General features: G+C 38.8%; 1 long non-coding RNA gene across 4 annotated transcripts; it reads right to left on the bottom strand.

Annotated features, from left to right (window-relative positions):
* Window positions 1-4,514: 4,514 nt before the first annotated feature.
* On the bottom strand, window positions 4,515-23,062 carry LOC143165429 (uncharacterized). 4 transcript variants are annotated; one of them, XR_012996254.1, is made up of 9 exons: window positions 22,684-23,062; window positions 22,512-22,603; window positions 17,421-17,498; window positions 14,759-14,839; window positions 13,701-13,793; window positions 13,015-13,100; window positions 12,411-12,524; window positions 6,890-6,985; window positions 4,515-4,783 (listed from the first exon to the last, which is right to left on the bottom strand). It is a non-coding gene; the product is annotated as an uncharacterized LOC143165429 (long non-coding RNA). The 4 variants fall into 4 exon arrangements; XR_012996255.1 differs by lacking the exon at window positions 22,512-22,603; XR_012996257.1 differs by lacking the exons at window positions 17,421-17,498; window positions 22,512-22,603; window positions 22,684-23,062 and adding an exon at window positions 16,909-16,990.
* Window positions 23,063-23,251: the final 189 nt, after the last annotated feature.

Here is a 23,251-nt window from a genome sequence, read left to right on the forward strand (position 1 = left end):
CAATATGCACAAGCAAAACTGCATTAATCGAAGCCTGCTTTTGCAGTTTAAAGATTGCTTTAGACAAATGTATAATGAAGCAGCTCTTACCTGCAGCAGGGCCCTCCTCCGGACACACTGCCAGCAGCAGGCAGCCCTGCCAGGTGGAGCTGGTGAGCTGCCCGCCCCTGGCAGGAGGCTCACCTGCCCGTCATAGCTGCCAGCTGGTGAAGCAACAGGATAAAAGAGAAAACACAGGCAAGAGGAGCAGTGCACTTTCCTCCCTGGTCCACAGTGGGTAGAGTGCATGTCACACTCGTTTTTGCCCATGGAAATAAAAGGCAAAGCGAGGGCACTGTTTCCTCCCCCTCGGTTGGGCTGCAGCAGCTACCGGGCTCTCTACAGCACTTTGATCTGCTCAGGCAGGAGAGCGGTTTCAGATGCCTCTTTGCCCTCCACGATCTGTGTTCAATTCCCAGGCTCCTGGTGAAGGGCTGGCAGCGAGAGCTGTCTTCCCCCCTCAGCAGCTCTGACCAGCAAGGCACAGCACAGCCACCAGCCAGGGAGCTGGCCAGCCTCCCACTCCCCTTCCCACCTCTGTTGCCTTAGGTGCATGGCATGAGGGAAGGGATCAGACTGAAATGCAGCCATGATGTTGGTACCCTGCAAAAAGTTATATGCCCCAAAATACACATTTTAAATGAGGAAGTCGCTTTCTCTTGCCTTGGTTACTCAAACTTTGCCAGACCTCTCCAGAATGGCTACAGCTCAACAACGTGTTCATTTACTCAGATACAACATTTAAGTTCAAAAGCAGGTCACAGTAGCACTGGTGTTTGTCTGAAAAATACTTTAAATCCAAGTTTTCTGTCAGAAAAGTAAATCCAGCTAAAGATGTAAGAGCACAAGATGAAAAATACAGTGCCTTTAAAATCTATCACCACATGAGCCCTGAGGACATCTAAATCAATGGTAGTACTGGCAATACGAAAAGCATTCAGTAATTCAAGCACTCTGGGCCATATGTCAGCCTTAACTACAGATGAAAGTTATCTTTCCTTTTTCTACTTGATCACTGAAGCAGGATTCTAGTTAAAATCTCATCTGATACATTTTCTTCTTTGTAAAACACAACGTAGGCCTCAAGTGACTACTGCACAACTAAGCAGTTCAAAAAATAAACAGCAGACTGATCAAAGGCTGCATTGAGAGTGATTTGGTGTCCACAACATACCTCCTGCGGGCCTCTGACACTGGCCATGCTTCATGTTTATTCCCATCCTCAGGTGTAATATGAAGTTTTGAAGACCAGGAGAAGGACAACTGGTAAAGTTTCAGTCTTTTCCACTCCCGGCCTCAGCGAGCTGGCCGTTTCACATAGCACCACGTTCCGCACACAACTGGTAGTTCTGAGAACAGAGGCACCTCCAGAAACTCAGAGGCAACTAAAAAAAATGAGCAGCGAAACCAGCGAAATGGGAATTTGATCTCTCTCCTTCACTTTTCACAACCAGCGGCCTAACTCTGCACTGAGACACCTCCCCTCCTGGCTGCACTGCATGGCGGGGGCAGGCGGCACCAAGCCCTGCCAAGGGACTCTCACATCGCCTGCACAGCAGCCAGCTCTGGGACACTGCTTCAGGTCGACTGGCTCCCCTACGCCATGCCTCAACTACCAGGCCACTTCTTCCATAAGGGAAGCGGTATCAGCTGTTTTAAAATGTAGCAGAACTTCAATACTTACCTGGTTGAGGTTCAGTTTGCTTTTTTTTTTTCCCCCTTTACTCACCTGTATGGTGCTGCACATCATCACTCTGTTCATGCACACTGCCCAGTACCGTGAACGTTTGTTAAGGACCAGTGGCTTTTTAAACCAATTTAAAATTGAGCATACCTCACCCAAACACCTCACTGAAGGAGAAACAAGCATTTTTGTTTGTCTATAATAAATTTTAAGACCACTTCTGAGCGTCTGCAAATAGCAGGTCAATGAAAGAAGTATCTAAACTACTCTAAGCTGCTCAGTTTCCTCAGGAAAATTGGTACACACAGGGATTCAAAGTTCACAATTCATTTAGTTGACAACATTCTACAAGGCTTGGGTTTGGGTTTTTGTTTGGTTTTGTTGTTGTTTGTTTTGGGTTGGTTGGGTTTTTTGCTGTATTTAAATGAGTGAAGTTTCAAACACGATTTCCTTTGTGCACAGGCATGCTGGGTTTAGAACTTTTGGGTTTTATTTCTCTCCAATTTCACATCAGTAAGGCTACTAACTTAAACCTAATTCTCTTGAAAAGTAAATATCCACAGAAATGCCTCACTTGTATCCAAATGCAGGTATAACCTCTTTTTGCCTTGATTAGCTCCCTCAAATTTCCTTTTCACATGTGAAGTCAGAGGCTCAAGCCGACTCCTAAACAGCAACGTAACACCCCTTTTCACTTTCTTTTACACACCTCATTTGTTCTTCACAGTGCAGGTACATACCTCTTTCACTCTTTATTCCCTTAGGATATTTAGTTTTAGTACCTCCCCCGTGACATGGAGGGATTAGGGTTTATGTGCACGAGGTGCCAGCTCTCCACTCGTGGTTGGAGCCCGCTACAGGGCCAGCAGGACCTGATCAATCCCTGTGTGCGCCAAGGCAGCACTGCAACTTCCTACACCCTGCCTTTGAAAAGAGAGATTTTACACCATCACAGGTAACTCTTTAGCAAAGTTCACCTCAAAACCTCAACCTCAAGTGTTAAAAAAAACCCCTTAAATTATACAAGTTATTACATTTAATCTCTTTGGGTGAAGTGGGGAATGATTTTGTGATTAAGGACCTACTGTGGGGCTCAAGAGAATTAGTTCAATTCCAGGCTCTGAAACAAGCTTCCAGGTTCCCCTGGGAAAGCCTATGCAATCTCCTATCTCACATGGACACCGGCAGGGTAATTTGTAAGTGTGTGCAAGCCCTCAGACATTGTAGTATCAACAGCCAAATAAATGCATAGGTAGGAGTTAAGTGGGCTGCAATCATTTTGAGAACTAGTTAGCTATCCGAAGAGGGCACTACCATTAGACTATCACTTGCCACAGAAGTCATACTTATGTTTTTAAAAACAGATATTAGAGGGAGTCTTGAAAAATCATAAGTTATATTATTACTTACTCTTGGGCTGACAGCTAGTTCCTAATGGTTTTAGCTAATGCATTAAATGAATGCATTCATTCATTGCAAAAAAGCTGCAAGATAATAAGTTGGCAGGCCTTGCAGAAAGACACCACTTAGTTCTCAAGCACAGGACTATTTTCAACGGTTTGCACTGCAGAAAGTTTTGCTCAATTAAGATCTGTAGTTGGTATTGTCTCTTGGCAAAATTAAATTTATGAATTGATTTAATTCATAGAATGAACGAATTCAATAATGAAAACTCATCTGACAACATGAGTTATGATAGAGCAAATCAAGCAAGCCCTTTCAGAAAAAACATAGTACTGAAGTCACTATGTAACATTCTAGACGGCGAAGTGCTCCACTACACAATCCACAGTGAAAGCATTAGACAGCCTGCCTTGCAAAGAGTCAGAACAAAAAGATTTCATTACTCTGACATACTGATAACCACGCGTATTAGTCAGTTCTTCACTATTAGCAGAAATTTTCCCCTACAATTATGAAAAGCAGCTGTCATATACACCCATACCAGAAATATATAAAATAAAAGCCACTTCCCATTTTTAAAGACATTGCAATCATTTAAAAATTTGACTCCTTTCTGAAAAAGTACTGTGCCTATTATGGGTTGCAAGTAATACCTATGATTTATTTAATGCATTACAGAAGTTACTTTCAGTAACCTAACGTGTGCTTCATATACATCTAAACTATTTTCTCTATGAAAGTAACTGACTCTTTCAGAAGGTAGAAAAATCCACCTAAAGTTTCAAGATCAGTGTTTCTGGCATTGTTTCTTTATATTCAATCTGTAAGCAATAATTTGACCTTGATATTAACTATTTTTGCAGAGCATCTACCATTTATTTTGCATGTATTAAATCAAAGTATACTTGATATTTCAGTAGAATGGCTGTTAAAAATATTTTTTAAACTTAGTATTTGATTGACTTGTATGTAACTAAAGATGAAGGTGGTTCCTCACGTTAATTTACTTCACTGCTTTCCTAACACAATTATTTCAATATTTTCTTTAATTTTTCCACTGTTATAACTTCAAGGTATAATGGTAGTGAAAACAGTTGAAAATACAAAAAACCCCAATCCCAAGCAAATTCAATATTCAAGAGATAATATAAAACTGTTTCAAAACTGTCAGTTATTAGGTGAACAAGTAACACCAGCAATTCTGGTTGAGGCTAGAGTCAGTGCTTTTGCCTTCATCTCTAAGGTAAAATGCAAAAACAACTGATGGACTTTCCATGAATTTAGAGAAATTCCATCCATCCCATCCAACATGCACGGAAAGCCAGGTCTGACCAGACCTGCCCATTCTAACTTGAATAGTCAGATGAAGTTGAACCACAAAGTGAAATTGGTAACAACTGTGTTAAACAGGTAACTTTATTTTGTGACTGTTTAGCAGCTTCTAATTTTAAAATTACAAAGGTACAACACTGACATTCATGAATACTTGTTTTAATAGAAAAGCCTTCTTAAATTTTTCAGAAGTTCTCAGAGGCTGGAGTGCGACAGAAGGTGCGATGCATGTGTGGTTACATGACTTCCACTATTGCCAATGGTGTCAACAGTGTCTTCTTAGTTAAGCTCCCCATTGGTGCTGTACTGGTTTAACATGAATAGCTGTGACAAAATACAACAAATACCATAAGACAGTTGTAGTTTCTGTATCTGGTCACACCCCCCATCTACTTATATCTAAAAATCAATTCCCTTCTTCCATCAGTGAAAGGCTAATTGCCATCTGAATTTTACATTTTGCTGTACTATCAAACCTAATGATTTGCTGTAAACTTTTGATTGTTCCATGCCCTCAAATAGGTAATCTAAACTTCTCACTTCAATACAAAATATAGTCCAATATCCTATTCCTTTTAAGTATTCTGCAAACCTGAATCAGGTTTCAGGTGAGAGCCCACTGCAAAGTTAACATACTCCTCCAGCTGATAGCGTGCTGCAGAACATTGTTAAAATGAAAAGGTATGTCCTGTCCTAATGTCTGATGCAGAATCATGTATACCTGCATTACCACTGATGGGTGTGTGTCTCACTGATTCTTGTTCCTGTCCAGGCAATGTGTTTCAATATGAATTGGCCACACACTACTTCCTCACATGTAACCTAAGTCATCTTTATTACAAATTAAAGCAATTACTTATTATTCTATCTCCTCTTTATAACCTTGAATCAACTCATGCCAAGAAGAGCTTTGAAAAAACCCACACAATTCCTCTAATAATCTTTTATAGTTCTGATAACACCTTTCAGATTAGGTCAGCTCACAGCTACTACACACTCTCAGATAAATCCATAGCACTGCATGCCTAATAAGTAGTAAAAACATCCACTTCCATTTCACTAGAGAAGCACATCAGTATGTTTTTGTATTATATTTTATATGTCTATAAAATACAGGGATGGCCAATTACTCACACATTTAACCATCATGCTTGGTTATTACTGTAACTCCTACCAAGGAGGAAAAGCTTCACTCCTTAAAAAGGCTGAAAAATACACTCAAAGCAACAATCAGCTTGCCTTGCAAATCAAGTCAGTGTGAAGTGTCACTTGTCTGCTCCTCTAAGCATTGGCTTTCTATTGAGTATAAGCTAACTCTAAGCCCCTTCTGTCCTCTCCCTCCCCTCGTGACCATGGCTGCTCCAAAACCTCTGTTCTAACACAACAGCCAACTTATTGACCAACACCAAGATGGTCGCAAGTACAGAAAGCAGCTCTGGCAGGCACCGTAGCTAGATTACCAGAAACCATTACCTGCAAGAGGTAGTCGCCCACCATGGGTCTAATCCCCTTTTAAATTAGCAGAGAAAATTGTTTTCAGTGTCTCATTTTCCTTCCCCCCTCACTGCTACATGTCAACAAAACCAACAGCAAAGCCCTACAGAAAAGCTAGCTAGCCTTCCTACAGGCCAGAAGGTATTTCCCTCTCAAGGTCTGCAACCCTGCAAGCAGGGCACATGACTGCTTAGCTAGAGTAAAGTACTTCATTTAAACTGATTGTGATCTACCTTTTCAAATCTACTCAGTGAACTATGAGGATAAAGAAAATGATTTTTCTTTCCACCCTGGAAGAGTTTAAAATGAGAACTTTAACATGATAATAAATATGATGAAATAAACATCTCAAAATGAGAACTCATACATCACCATTTTAGTTTATTTCCAGTTTAGCTTTCATTTGTTTCTCCAGTTGTCTTAGAAATCAAGCCTTCTTTCTCTCTCCCAATAAAAAAAATATTTAAATCAGGAAGTATGCATTATTATTTTTATTTTACATCTACAGCGATACCTAATAATTTTTTCTACCTATTTTAAATTCTAAATACTTTAATTACAAATTACATTATTGTATTTCTACTGCGAACAGCATTTCATTTTGCTTGGATGACAACAGTAACAACCACACAGGCATCTATGTAGTAAGTACCCTGGTTATTATGAAAAAGCCAAAGAAACCCACTGGACTTGTATGCTTTTGAAAGCAGTACCTAATTATTTCAATATAGAAACAGCATCCTTCAGGCCAAGACTGGCTTGAAGAAAGACGGCCATTGTTTTCGTTATTTAAATGAAATAAAGTTCTCCTGCTAGAATAGATGTATGGTTGTCGGCATCGGGAAGGTTTTAACTGGAAGTGATTTACAGTTTAATAACTGTTTAATAACAGTTAATTACTGTTTAAAAACAGCTACAGAGCTTTGTCACTCTCACCTGGCATTGGGAAAAGGCCAGGAGTCCCTCCAAGCAGTGGCCATTTTGCAGGTTGATGTCAAGAATATCCCAGAAGTCCAAATCCTTTAGCAGGTGCTAAAAGAAGAGGTGGAAAATTATCCTTTGCATCTGACAGACCTGTTTGGAAATGGTTTTTGTTTTTATTGTCAACTGTTTTAAAACAGACAGTAAAATCTGCTTTTTTGTGTACAGGACACTCTCTTAACTATGAGGCTCTAAAAACACCAGGCTTAAGAAATGCCAGTTACCTATCTGAAAACAAGTAGAGAAACATACAGAAACGAGCACTGCAGACAAAGCAGTGACACCACACACCAACAGCTACAAATACCTTAGCCTTTATCATCCATAGTGCCCTACTTTAAAAGATGTACAACCACTGAGCTGCAAGTATAACCTTCCTGTACATGTTTAACAGAGCACACTGACCTGCAGTGTTACTAATCTTAGCATGAGCACACTACAAAGTAAAACTCTCCTCGATATTAATGTTAACCTGCACACGCAAGTTAAAACAAACTGACAAATGAAGTGCAATTGGTATGGAAAGTTAAAGCCAGATTTTATTTCTGAGTGATTTTGTCATGACAAACAGATGTCATCTGAGACTGGTTCTAAGCAAGGATTTAATCCATGACCATAATGTAGGTCACTAGTTTTGATACAGTTTGCGCCTAGTATTCATTCCAAGGAATCAGACTCAGCACTAATGTCGATAGCTGTCAAGAGTGTACATGTGGTTTCTTTTTACACTACCATTTAATAGAAGAAAATAATCCAATTAAGCAGATGTCACAATAAATAGGGAAGTCAGCAAAAATTATTTCAATCATTAAAACAGTATTTAATTTACAACAAAGCACCATACTCTAATCCTATGCATCCAAGAATATTCATGTTTAAAACCTGAACCGCCCTCACCGTTTCTGCTGCCCTTTTGGTTTTCAATGAGCTTCAGTAACTCAAAAGAATTGCAACCAACTTGGTAACTAAAAAAGAAAGCTTTGTAGAATGGGAAAAGTTCACAACAGGGGAAGAAAAAAAGCCTTTCTAAAATAGCCAGGTGTTCACCTCAACCCATACCAACTTCAAACAGATGCAAGGACAGTAGTTGAATCTGATTTCAGACTAAGGACATGAAAGATGAGCTTTATATTCTTATCCTTTTATAATGTTAGAACGAATTCATTTTTAGATAAAGAATAGTATACTCCCCTACTCTCCTATTCTTTCACATAAAGTTTGCTCTGAAAATAGCATCACTGAGTTCCAGTCTTTCAACTATTATTTGATCACTGCCAAATATTTGCAAGTTCAGATTTTTCCACATCCCACCCATCTACTTGATTGTAGTTCACATGGTATCTACTATGTTTTGTTCTACTTTTATCAGTAAATGTACTGTGGCAAGTGATCAAGCCAGTCATGAAAACAGAATTAATTACTTTGAAATACCAAACTGAAATAGCATTGGAAGAGCCCCTTACAGTCTATCACCCAAATGAAGGTTTCACCTGACAAAGGGGTGACTGGCCTAAGACAGCAATCCTGCTTGGCAGTGGAAGAGGTGGAGGATTACTTAAGGTATGGGTGGCAATGCTTGTACATGGCCTTGCATCCTCATGACATTGCGTCTTCAGCTTCAGTTGAAGGATCAGATTGTTCATTTAAACTAAGCCTTGTTGAACAAAAGTGGTAAGCAATTCTTCAAAAGACATTAAGAGCACAAGTAGAAGCTTGCAAGAATCTCACTATCCCCTTATCACAAGGGGATCCAAGAATTTCCCTTAGAGTAGCTCCTAAGATCAAAACAGCACAGATATTCCAAGTCTATAATTTGCATACGTAGCTGGGTTTGGTTTTTTTTTTCTTTTGGAGATGTTCTTCTGGATTTTAAACTTTTAATTAAAATAAGTTTATACACCATTATATTACTGAATTCAGTTAAACCAAGAGTTGCATTCTGCTTAACAGACTGATGGATATCACTAACTTAAATGCATTTATGCGTACAGTGTTATTAAAACTTAAATACTCAACAGCATTAGCATATGATCAAATACTCACTTTACAACCAAAACCTGTGAGAGAGCAATTGCCCATTAGGGGACTTGTGTATATGTCCTTATAACATGTCCAGTTCTGTGAAGAATATATGCACCCCACTTCAGGATGCACATGCCCATTAATAGACACACTGGCATTTTATACATGAACTTTTGATCTCTAGTGCCTATCATTTATTTACAGATTTATGTGGAATGTACCCAAGCTTATTTGTATCAGATTTAAAAGATGTTTGAAGTTCTATTTCAGTGCGAAAAAATATTAATACCTCCAAACATATATTTTCTGGTCTTTGCATAGTCACTTACCAAGTTCAATTCTACCCAATCCAGGTATTTCCTGCGCTTAACAGAAATACGTCTAACGCCCAGAGGCACACTGTACATCTCAGCTCCCACACTAGGCAGTCATCTACCAGATCAGCTGCCTTGTGTGAAACCCTGGTACACTCCTGTTGCTCACACTCAGCAAATATATTCCCAAAAGCTTTAACTATGAGAGCCAGTGCATCCTCCACAGGCATGTTATGATGCACTACAGAGAAGATATAGCTGGCTTTATCATCAAGCTTGTGTTTTCATCTACTTCACACATTTACAGAAAGATAGAAGAATATAGCTGTTAAGTCTGTGCAATATAACTGAGATACTTAGAGCCTTCAGTTCAGTATTGATATAGCCCTCCTGTACACGCAGAGGTTAGCTTTGATTCAGCACCAGTATATGAACTTCATTTGAAATATAAGTGAAAAGTTGTAATTTCTCTTTCCCACTCTCAAAACATTATTCATCATTCATGATCTAAAGCTAAAACTGAGATGAAGATTCTCAATTCCATACAAAGACTTTCACAGACACCTATACCTGAAATAATAGGATTAGTACAGATTTTTTTTTTTTCCTTAATTTCAGAGTATTTTTTACCTAACTGCAGAACAGGGCAGTTACTTTCCCCTCCAGGAGAAACTGCCTTTTTACTATTGTGTTCTTGATATAAGAAAAGATGCAAAATTTGTAAATTTACAATAAAAAGTTCTGAAACAAACACAGAAAAACTTTAAGAAGGATTTTGATTCATTTACATAGAATCAATGCAAGAAAGTGAAATTTTAATTAAGCAATTTCAATATAACTTCCTATCATTAATTATTATATGTGACAGTTTGTTGCATGCATTTTATGCCATTTAAGCAGCAATTGAGGACAGATTAATCACGCCATGTATTATGAATTATTAGAAGTTAATTCAGTGAGCTATTTCAAAGCTGTCTCATTTTAACTAGGTCAAATTCTGTTATGAAGAATGCAATGAATCAGCGTTTAAAATTTTAATGGGTTGAAAGAAATTTAAACTGTGGTTCTGAATGGGAACTATTTTAAGTGACATCTCAAACAAGCTAAACTTTCTTTTGATAGCATAATGAAGCATGATCGCAGTCCAAGAGGAAAGTGCTACATTGGTCTGTTCAAGAATACAAACCCCTCATTTTTAACTTCTTGGAGTGCATGTGTGAGATCTGACTTACATAAGGTATATTATTTCCACCACAAGACCAGGTTCTTGTAACTGTTTGCCTATAACTCTAGCATATTCCCCTGAAGAAAAGAGCAGCTGGTTATATACAAATAAAAGTCTGTCATTGTTTCCCATTGCTGTGCTGTTGTCGCCATCTTGTATGTGCCAGAAGCCACAAGTATCAAGTCCAGCGTTGTGAGGTGTAAAAAACCCCACAAAACAGTGTGTTCATTGATCAGATACACCTTCTACAATATCAGGAAGTAACAGTGATCTCTATTTTAAGCTACATGGAGAAAAATTTGAAATTATTTGTCAAAGTATAGTAGGAAGCTGTAATATACATAAAAGGAAGTTTTTTTAGTTAGCGATTCCTGCTTGATCATGTTTTAGTGCTAGATTTGAGAGTGAAATACACTGATTATTGAAGTTATTTATATTTAGCATTTGATTTTATCTCATCATCCTAGTATACTGGGAAATAGTCAACTGAGAAGAATACAGTCTATTATGAACTATTATACTGGCATTAGTGTAGTTTTGTTAGTAGCCTGTTTTTTGAAAAAAATACTGAAGATAAAGAGCACAAAAATTAAGAGTAGTGATCCATATGTTCTGAGGATAGATGCCAAACATTATCCTTTAAGAATTTTACTGATATCTTGATTTTAGTCTTTTACACTTGGAAGATCACATTTCTTACTGGTAACAATATGGAGCGATGAAAGTCACTAGCTCCATTTGCTTCACCAATAAGAAAAAGCTTGCTAACACTGCTCCTGAAATTACCAGTGGGACAGTAGACAGTCAAGGAAGAATTATGGCTTCTTTTTCATATACTGTAGTACATCTACTTTTTTTAAACAATTCTAAAAGTGTTTCATTTACATAAAGCAACATATTTGACTTAAAACAACTGAAAACAAATTGATTTGTCAGCTTCAATTATTTAATTGGTTCAAAAAATTAGAAGTCAATTTACAACCTGCTCTGATTATCCCACATGATCTTTGCATTTCAGGCACATTAACCAATCCAGCTGCAGCAGCTGTAGTTCTTCCTATCTGGATTTCAAGTCTCTACTACTGACTAAACATTTCAATAGAACACTAAGCCATAATAGTGGCAGAGAATTTCCAACTCATTTGAAGAGATTATGTACCACTACACTTCTGCAACACTCCATGAACTGAAACAGAAAGTCTCTGGTGTATTCCCAATCATATTTGAGCATCAGAAGGGGATATGTTAAATATGGAGGTCAGTGAGGAAGAAGGGAATTAAATATTGTATTGAATTCTGGTGCTGTAAATGCAAAGAAAAGGAACTGTCTCAGCTTAAAATTAATTTTGTTAATTCTGTTATTAGAAGATGTGTGAAGGCAGAATATATGATGTACGTTTCCTAAAAGTTTCAAATGGATTAAATACATAGGAAAGTGATACCAATAACAAATTTGGTTTAAAACACTTCGCTACAGGGAGGAAGAGAGAAATGAAAGTTAGAATATCAAAGCAGCAATAAGGAATTGAAAAGAGCTACAGTTTAGATTTCCAGTTCTACTTTTAGTAGGTCTAGATTAAGAGACCACAAAATCTAACCAAATGCTGCAAGGTGGCCTTTAAAACACAAAAGAGAAGTTATGATTGGATTAAGATCAGACTTAATTCTCAAGTCAATTTTTTTTTTAAGAACCTAGACAGGTACCTCATGACTATCATACTCCAAAGGCTGGCAGATGCACAGAAATTTTAGGACTAACTAGAAGTATTAAGGAGATCCAGAAACATTAAATAGGCACGATCTTCAAACATTATCTACATTTTGCAGGGTCACATTTTTGAACTGGGTTACACTTACCTATGTAATTACCATTGCTGTAATAGAATTAGCTGAAAAAATCTTAATAGAAACCTACTTTTGCTCCTTGCTGATGGCAACAATGACAGTCAGAAGGTGTGTCATTCTTTCTGCATCTGCTGGTAGAACTGCAGGTATAGCTTCTCTCTACAATCATCCCTGGTGCAGTCACCTGCAACCAAAGGAAAAAGCAATTAAGCAACAGCACAGACTGCAAAGCTATATTAGAACATTACCAAGTCTTCACTACTCTACCATTTAACAATACTGTCAAAAATGATAAAAATAGTTCTTTGAAGCAAAGGGGGTTTTTTCCCCTTTTCTTTTTCCCTGAGGAAATTTGTTAGACATGCAAGAAGGCATACGAAACATGGTTAAACTTAGCTGCAGACTTCTTGGAATTAATCTACTGAGAACAGCTATTCATCTATTCCAACCCACAGAGGATTATTTTTGTCCCATTCTCTCCCGAACTTTCTTCCATTTTCATGCTGGGACTCCAATCTCACTCCAAGGGAAGGCAGTAAGAGGCTAGGAAAAGCTACCAGACTGCTTTTTTTTTTTGCTATAGCCAGACACCAGGAGCTAAACTGGAACATTTTTCAGCTGTGTTACAGAACACCTTTCCTAAACACTAAGAGCCATGTTGAAAAAATACTCACACTGGACACACACCAATGTAGGAGTCACCAGAAATGAGCTTGCTTGCCTATCTCCAACATACAGCCACCTTCCAATTGTTTTGGATCTGCAAAATATACACAGTTCTTCCTCACAGGATGTTTTGCACTCCCTAACTCACTCAAGAGATTTTTGCAGGTAAGGATTCATTTTCCTCTTTTGAACTGAGTGTAGTATGTTCACACCACTAATTCTCAAACATGAACCACTTCTAGTTCCTAGTCACATATCACATCACAGCCCCACCCCAAAAAAATGGACACTCATGAGCTGCAGCCCTGAGAAGTAAGCCCTGCCATCACAGCCTGCTCTACAGCCTCAGTGCCAGATAAACCCACCAACTGCCAGAAAAGATGATACTGTAAACAAATCTTTCAGAATTTTACTTTGGTGCAAGGTGGTAGTAATACAGACCATCTACTGCCTACCGTAATCCACACCTTCCACTTCTGCTCATTTCAATAACTGGCTGAATTTTTCAAATGCTGAACATGGATATACAGCATTTTATTGCCATGACCTTGTCAAAACAAATTAAGAGGCAAAAACACCAGGAAAAACAGTAATAGTCACATTCTGCTAAACTAGTCTTCACAATCTTCCTAGCAGTCTTAAAGGAGGAATAAAGCAATGAATGTAATTCCAGGTCTATTGCTCACTGACTTGCCTGTGCAAAAGACCAGGTAGTTAATCAAGCAACATCCCTCTTGTATCTTCTTGGAAGAACTCGGGCTGAGTACAGGTAAATCCATAAGTGATCCTGCAATTCAATTAGCAATTATTCCTCGCACAGATCTTCCCACATGCTACAACATTCACACCATTCGTTAACTTGTCCTAGATATCATGGGATTAACAACTTCTTTAGACAGTGACAGAAAACTCTTTCACAAATATTCTTCTCTACCCTGAAGGGAAGTACCTATGTATTTTTGCCATTGAGTTCTACAAGGGATTAAATTTATTTCTCACATTCCTACACTCAGCTTCTTTCTATTATCTAAGTCCTTTTATTGGGCAGATTTTCCCATACAGCTAATGAAAATACGGGTCTCATTGTCAAAACCTTTTTCCCCTCCACCACAGGAATCTATGGTAAGCAATTCTTAAAGAATCTGCAATGGCAAAGTTCCAGCATAATGGCCTGTGATAAACATCTACCTGGTCTGCTGGTGATACACAAAAATGCTGCAGTAGAAAACCAGACCAGGGATCTTTTTCACCTAATCCTAGTGTAGCTTGTAATACAAGCTCCTCAATAGTGGGGTCCTGCCATACTCCCACATTTTATAAATTTGCTGGATTGCATCCACATATTCAAATGCAACTTGTGTTCCCAAGTGTGCTGTTATACCTGGATATACCTGCCAGCTTTCCCTGGGACATGGTACTCTTTGTCCTACTGGCTATGACAGCCTTTTTGCTGCACTAAGAATTAATCTTTCTCTATCAGCTTTCAGAGGCCACAAAACAGAAACATGCTATTTAATAATCTACACCACAATTTGTGAGCCTTATTCAGCAATTCAAGCCTCAACATGTATCCCAGATCCACCAGAGTGGTACCTCCTGAAGATAACCAGAGAGCTATGATTTTTCTATAATGATTTAAGGCTATTACCACTAGACCTTGAAGGGACACTGACAAGTATTATGAACTTGTTTGTCAACTATAGATGAAAGTGCATGCTCTAAGAAGGAATAGGAGCTAGTTACAATTCTTACCTTTTTAGGAATACTGGTATCTCATACTAATCTTCTTTCCCTGTTGAATGCTCATATTGCTGCCCAAATAGCTCTTCAAAGCTAAGGAGAAAACATGTTTTGAATGCACTCTTCAAGTTAAAATAAAGGCCAGTTCATGCAAAATATTTTTTCTTCCATGCTTATGGGGGGGTTTAAATAAATCACACATATCAATTTTCAAAATACTAAGTGTAAGGGAATGCTGATAATTGAATGTGTATGTTTCACCAAGATTGAACTGATGCAGAAGACTGTTCCCCACAACTCTTACAAGCTCATTTGGCATTAGCAGCTAGTTGCTTTTCTTGCTAGTCTGCATCTTCTGTTCCTCCCAGCATCTCCAGTTATCTCCTCTAGTTATCATGCCACATAAGTTTTTCATATTCCATGGGTATATAAAGCATCCTTTTACTAAATATAGACCAGGCTAATAAAATTAGGTTTTTGAAATCTATTTTTTGCTTTCCTAGAGGGGTAAAAGGCACATAAGCCTGGCACAATGTTTCAACTCCAGATTTTAAATAAATTAGCCTTCTTTAGAAGACTACCTTCTTCAGCACTGAAACTTTTCTTTTAGCTTATGTCCTGGTTTCGGCAGGGATAGAGTTAATTTCCTTCCTAGTAGCTGGTGCAGTGCTGTGTTTTGGATTTGGGGTGAGAACAATGTTGATAACACACCGATGGTTTAGTTGTTGCTAGGTAGTGTTTACACTAGTCAAGGACTTTTCAGCTTCCCATGCTCTACCGACTGAGAAGGCTGGAGGTGCACAAGAAGCTGGGAGGGGGCACAGCCAGGACAGCTGACCCCAACTGGCCACAGGGACATTCCATACCATGGGACGTCATGCTCAGTATATAAAGCTCGGGGAAGAAGAAGGAAGGGGGGGACGTTTGGAGTGATGGCGTTTGTCTTCCCAAGTAACCATTACGCATGATGGAGCCCTGCTTTCCTGGAGATGGCTGAACACCTGCCTGCCGATGGGAAGGAGTGAATGAATTCCTTGTTTTGCTTTGCTTGCGTGCGCAGCTTTTGCTTTACCTATTAAACTGTCTTTATCTCAACCCACGAGTTTTCTCACTTTTACCCTTCCGATTCTCTCCCCCATCCCACCAGGGGGGAGTGAGCACGCGGCTGCGTGGTGCTCAGTTGCCGACTGAGGTTAAACCACGACAGCTTACAAATTCAAAGACTTAATCAAAATGAGAATATTTAGAACAACTGGCAAAATCATTAGTTGCAATTCAAGAAAACATATTTCGGCAAGATAAGATTATTCCAACACACCACCTACATCAGACATCTGTGGACTAGCCAGTTAAATTGCTGAAGAGAATATATATCCTAGTGAGGTCCTTTTGCTCTTGAAATTAAGGTATCCTATGTTGAAAACCACTCTCATACTTTGGATTGTAAGCACTTGCAAGATCTTTGGTAAACAGACAAGACAGAATGGGTGAAATAAAGCCTTATATTACATCCCTAATTTTTATATCCATGTATTTTTATTCCTATTCTACAGATTGGAAAATAATCAGCAGTAATTGAGGGTTATTTGTTGTAACTATTTGCAATAGTAAAAAATGGACAGGTATTTCATTTCATATGGTTATCCTTACATTTAAAGTTAAATTTTAAGTAACAATTTAAGCCATTTACAGATGTAAAAATAAAAAAAAAAATATCACAGGTGAGAGATCAAGTTGCAAATAGATGGCCAACCTGTTAAAATTAGGCCAAATGCAAGTTAGTTTTGTGCTCAATACAATGATATTCCTGTCAAGCTGTGCATCTCATTCTTTTAAATAACTCCCTAGTAGTTCATAAAAAAGCCTCACTTACCTTCAAGGGTCATTATAATAAAGGTTCTTAAAGGACATCACCTAATCCCATTCCAACATTTCTCTAAACTGTATGAGTAAAAAATTAATAACGTGAAATTTATTCAACCATAGCTTGAGCTGAGTTAGATGTTAAAACTTTTGAGAACTTTTCTTCAAGCTTATTTTTAGAACTATAAACTATGAAAAACAAAAAGTTAGAAAATAGTACATTCCAGGCAATTTGATTATGCACTCAGCATCGTCTATATAGCTAGAATTAGTTTTACTGGAAAGTAAGTTTCTCTTACCACTAATAGAAAGAAAAAATTAAGGAAAAAGATAATAATTACAGAATCCTCAAAAATTGCAGGATGACTCCAGAACAGATAAAATATGCACATACGCATTCTGAAAAAGAACAGGAGAAAAGCCCTGTTTGCTCTTGAAACAAAGCATAATATGGAACAACATAAACTTTCCAAAAAAATAAGTATCTAGAATCAAGCCTGTAAACCATAAAAGTTGTCGATTCAAATCGTTACAAGAACATCCACTCTTTTTGCCATGGACTTAAACTCAGTAGCCAGGTACCCATAACAGACAGTGCTTTGGAATTCAGTCTCAAAGAGTAGAGTCTAGAATTTGGTAGGCTTTGAGGCATGAGATATTTTTCTTAGATATTTTATCTATTTATATGTCCAGATGACTATTAAAATTAATATATATTCCTGCTATAGCCTTACAAATATTTTTCTGTTAAACACATAGGATGTTCAAAGCCTTAGAAAAATTTCTATTTATGCTACTGAAAGTTTCTTACCTATTCAGATCTTCAAAATCCTTTGAATAATCACCTTGGGAAGAATGATTCTTCTGACATGATTTGTAAGGATTTATACTAAAAGATGTAAGAATATGAGTTTAGGTATATGTTACCAGAAAAGTCTTCTAAAAGCTAGAATAATACAAATTTTTAAACAATGATAAAATAAGCACATTTAATAGATTTTCATACTACTTTTTTTTTTTTTAAAGAGTGTCATTATATCAAATAAAAGTGATGTACTATTTCTCCTTTACCACTCTTTCATTAACAAACTCCAGGTAGATGTGAAAAGGTCATGTTTCCTTGTTTGGGTTTGCCTAACCAACTGAATGCCTTATGGTAAAGCAGCTCAGTCAGTTCCTCCTGACATTGTTTAAAGAAAGCTTAAAAAAGTACACTGACATCACAACAGTCATTGCAAAAATTTGTAACCACAGTGAGACATTTTAAGCCAAGATTTCTGCTTACACAAGATCCTTCTAAAGCTTTTGCTTCATCCATTTTTCCCTTGAGTAAAGAGGTACTGAGCAGTTTACAGTAGGAAGTGCCTTTGTTAAGCATCAGCAGCCTACAGGATCTAAAGTGACTTATGTTAGTATTTCATTTATTTGCTTCCCATAATAAGATATGGCACTTGTACATCACTTACACATTCTAAATTAAGCATGTTTTTCAATTACAGTATCGAAGTTAGACCTTACTGAAAAGCTACATCCTGAACTCACCATATGAACTTGATGTAAGACAAACTTGTACATACTTGCTTACTCTGGCCTGTACCAAGAAATGCCTTCCATGAGTACAGCTTTGTTAGGAAAGAAGTCAGTTACCTTTTTTGTTTCCCCCCCCCTTTTTTTATATTTCTGTTGCAGTGGTTATAAGGATTCTCCAAAACAGAGCTGGGATATGTTGTGCTCTATTTGTACTAATTACTGGACTTCCCAAAGATCCTATGTTCTAAGACAAGAGACGTAGAGAGGATGGTGCAGAGGAAGACTATCTAATGCACGTATTGATGCAGACAAATGTATGATAGCCCTAGGGGTGTTTGGTTTTGTTTTTTAAAGGCACTGATAACCTAACTGAGCACAAATAATTAAAGACAAAGAATCCATTTAGCTTCTATATTTTATCTAGAAACATTGTGTTTTTCCTCAAAAGATGATTAACCAAAAGCCTCAAGAGAAATTATCTCCCACTTCTCTGGTGTAACTGCAATACTATAGAGAGAAGAGCAAGGAAAGTTCACTGAACAGAAGGATTGTCATGTTATTTCAAAATATGCTCTTTTGGAAGCAGGTATGGGATGGAGCAATGTGAGAGAAAAAACATAACCAGACTTGTGTGCTTGTGGTTATTTTGTTTGCTTTTAATAAGAAGCACTTATGCTTACAAGGAATCACTGTTTTGCAAAAGTAGTATCCAACCTTAAGAGTACAGAACAAGCAGACAGTTGAATGCAAACTACCCTCAGAGCAGCTGCTGTGAATAGGAACTCAGGCTGAACAAAAGAAATGCCCCAAAACATGGTTGGAAACAAGAAGAAATACAGCATATCCTGGCAAGCCAACAGGGTATATGGTTCATTTCAAAAGCCAAACTTCCTACTCCCATGTCCAGCACAATGCAGACTGCGCAGAAGAGTTCAAGCAAGTGATCAGATGCCAACTTTCAGGAAGCTGTCAGGCATATGAATGTAGCTGTAACAGCACCACGACCTGTCCTACTGTGCTCTGCACCCATCGCAGCTGGCATTAACACCTTTGGGCTACACGACTCGGCAGTCGCAGCTGCCAGCCAGGGAGGGAGATGGGGACATACCCATGGGGAATGACCAGGCCAGTAGGAACAGTGGCCTCGCTACCTCTCAAGTCTGTCTACCCACAGCGAGGATATGACACTGCTATATCCAAAGGGAAAGAAACAAGTTCAGCTTTCAGTCTTGGGTTCTCTACATCATTAATAACAGTTTGGGTTTCCTATGAGCCTTTATTATTATGGTGCAATATCTTTGCCATAAATCTAAGATTTTAAAATAAAATATCCTTGTTCTAAACACATAACCTTCAATCTGAAAGTCAGTAAAATAAAACAACTTTGTTAGTATTATCATATGAGGAAAGACATTTGAAGAACTAAGGCACCCCTCAAAACAAGGAAAAGCAGACGAATACATCTCTCCCCTCTCAGCTTTTTAGAAAGCCAAATACAAAGTGTAGGAGAGCACGAGGAATAAGAGAAGAGGCTGAGAAGACACTATTTGGGAATTAAATAGGAAGGACTAGGAACTGGAAAAGTAGAATACACATGATTAAAGACTGAACAGGAATCCTATCATAATACAAAAACGTGACAAAAAAGTGAACAAGAAGTTGCTGAGGGAGTTTTAATTTGATATTATATGTCTAATAACCAAAGATTCATTTTTTTTCATATACTGCTTCACAGCAACATTTCTGTTACATACTATTCACTTCGGAAGACATGGAGTCTACCTGGATCTATGCCTGGGCTGAAGGTCAAGAAAGTTTAGAGATTAAATAATATTGAAGACAAACAGCAAAGAACAGTCATCACAGATTAATAAAATGCTGCGCTAATCAGAGCGCAGAACTTGCGCAACATTCTTTTAGGCTAACCTAAATGTGATAAACTGAAAAAAGGAATTACATTATCTTGGCTATAAGAAGCCTGTCTTCTGAAGTGCTATAAGGAATAAGAGGGTGAGGAGTTTTACTACTCCTGTCCTAAGTACCTAAAAGTACATAAAAAACCTCACTTCAGTTGCAGAAAGAGCAGAGGAAGACAAATTAGCTTTACAGACTACCGACATTCAAACTGTTTTTAGCATCTCAAGCCATAACTTATCATATTCAGTGTGGCAGAACAAGTTTCAAACTACAATTCTAAGAAATGAAAATTAATCTTCTATTACATCAGGACACATACAAATTGTGTATTCCTACACTATGCATACATTGTGTAGAGATGAACCTGTGGATTTTGCTCATATGTCCAACAAAAGGATTTCTCTTTTCTGCTGAAGATGCTGCTATTTGATAAAGCTCATCTTCCAGGATAAACTTTGAAATGTTTGCTATAGGCCTGCTACAAAAAGTCTAATGGAGAGAAAAAATTTTCTGATCAGAATTTTTTTGTTGTCTAAACAAAGAAGTCCTGAATATGGATCTCCTTACAAAAAAAACCAGTAGTTCTGTGGATAAATAACACTTCTCAGGGAAAATGAGATGGAATGAAGAAAAAAGGACAGTTTTTTGCTAAGATTTTAAGCTTCCAAAATCTACTTAGAAAAGGAATATAAAGCATTAAACACTATCCTCATATCACTAAATGTAAGTTAGGATAATACTCTTCAAACTTGGAAGGTAGTTACTACAATAAGCAGATTTATAAAAAAAACAGGATTAGTAAATTCAAAAAGACTGAATTTTTAACAGTCTTAAACATTAACACAGTATCTCTGAAGTAAGATGTTGCCTCAAGAGGGAGGGAATGTTTAGAGGTAAATGAGCAGAAGAAGGCTGGAGATGCAATCCAACTAAGAAACAAGTGACCCATCCTAATTATCTCTGATAGCAGATGCTGCTAACAGATGCTCTCACATTATGCTGAAAAGTACAGCTGTGAGAACCAGAAATAGATACCAAAGATGCTAAACTCAAAAAGAGATACTTGAGATATCAGTCTAGGCAGACAAAGCACATTTCTTCCAATCACCTCTGCATTATGAAGCAATCCAAACGTACACTAAGCCCTTTTGCTTAAGTTGTTAATTTTAAGGCTTCACAGCTGTTGGCAGAAATAGATATCAAGGATTATTAACAGATGCACTAACCCTAAGAAACAGTTTATTCACATCATAGTTGTAGTATGATGACAGCTACTTTGCCTTGCCTCATTTACCTTAGCTAGTCTCCAGTCAACAGAATTGTACAGAAGAGAGTAAAAGCTACTTGGAAAAAATCAGGGAAATAAAAGCATTTTGAACTGCCCAAGAAGTTTTACATTACAAACAAGAAAGGAATTACAATTTACTGAAGTATCTCAAGGGTTATTGCTCTTAGAATTTTTTTCCTGACGTAGGTTCAGCTTTTAAGCGTCACAAACCATGAAAGCCTGAATAAAAACCAGCTTTAAGATATCTGTATCTGTTCAGAAGTAAACCTAATAGCTAGAGCAAGACAAGAGATCAGCAGGAGATCTGCACATCAACAAACTCACAGAAGTATAAATAGCCTAGTGCAAACTACAACTTTCTGATATTTTCAGGATGCTAGAAATCTCCAAGGGCTATGCATAGCACTCCATCTTTCAGAGTAGCATCTAACTTTTTGGCATCTGATTTATTTAAGGTTCTACCAACTACAAGAGTACAGTTGTAGTATGGAAGAAAACATCTACTTTCCAGACTCCAGTCTTTTGATTCAGTGAAATATTCTAGTGTTAATACCTGCTATAGTCTTTATCAACAGCCAGAAAAAACACCACTGAGGTGCTCAGCCTTTCCACATGGCTGACGTAATTCCAACCACCACCAGTGGGAATGTTTCTGTTGGTTTTTACACTGGCAAAACTGGTGTAAACCAGCTAGGCAAAATTATAATAAGCTGGACTCATAAATGCTCTGAAGAAAATATTTTGCCAGCATCTACATTCAGTGGGCCATCACCAACGCAAAAGTAACTGAAGACTTTCTAGAAGACACAATTTTTTGTGATAACACTTAAAAGCAACGAGAACAAAATGACTACAAATCATATTTTCACAACTTTTCAAGTTCCCTTTAGGAAAGTCTTTGTACACAAGTAATGCCCTGCCCATGCACCAGGAAAGGAAAGAAGCGATACCACACCCCACCCCTGAGAGCACTGCAGTTCTCAGTGACTGCTTTTAGAGGACAGCAACACGAAACTCTTACTGGACCACAAAATATCCACGCAGCCTCCAATATCAGTTAGCTGAAAACAGATGGCAGCGCAGAGAGTCACGGTCCCTGGAGAGCTCACTCATCGAGCCACTCTAACTCAAAAAGCTTTCACTTAGGAAAAATAACAGTTCGGTTACCTCTGTATCCTAGCCGGGACAGCAGGAGACAGCAGTAAGGACCATGGGATCACGATGGCTGATCTCTGCACGTCCAATGGGACGCTTGCAGCCTACAAAAAACCCCAACCTTTAAACACTGCTTTTGGACGCTCACCATTTCGGATGTTACCATCCCCTAGACGATACTTACCGCCGAAGCACAGCCGGAACGAGCGGGACCCGCTCAGGCAGCACGGCAGAAGCCCCACCAACACGCCGCCCTTACTGCCCCCATTTAAAGGCCACCCCTCCGGTGCCACAGCACTCCCTGCCAGCAGGCGGAGGCACTGCCACCCGGCTGGGACCCGCCACCGCTTCAGGAAAACCCGCTCTTAAATAAAGCCAGTGGGGGAGGGGGGCGGCCACACGTGGAGGCACCTCGCACCCCTTCTCCTGCCGGAGATAGCGGCCCCACGCCCGGGGGAAGCGGCCCCAGGAGGGCCCAGGCGCTGCTGGGCTTGTGAGCCTCGCGTCCTGAGGGGAGCCAAACTCGGCACAACCTTCAGCGGCCCCCAGCAGCGACAGCACCACCGCTCCCGAGCTCCACACCCCGCCGCCGCCCTCAAATGGCCGGGGCCACGCCCGAGTCACGCCCCTTCCCTCTCCGTAACCAATGCGAACCGTGCTTGCTGAGGGGGGCGTGGCGAGTGGGAGGCTGGCCAGTAGGGCGCGGTGTTGTTGCGGGGGCGGGGCCGGTCGCTGCGTGGGGCGGGCTGGGC

This window comes from Aptenodytes patagonicus, chromosome 11, assembly GCF_965638725.1.
Source record: "Aptenodytes patagonicus chromosome 11, bAptPat1.pri.cur, whole genome shotgun sequence".
Taxonomy (NCBI): Eukaryota; Metazoa; Chordata; class Aves; order Sphenisciformes; family Spheniscidae; genus Aptenodytes; species Aptenodytes patagonicus.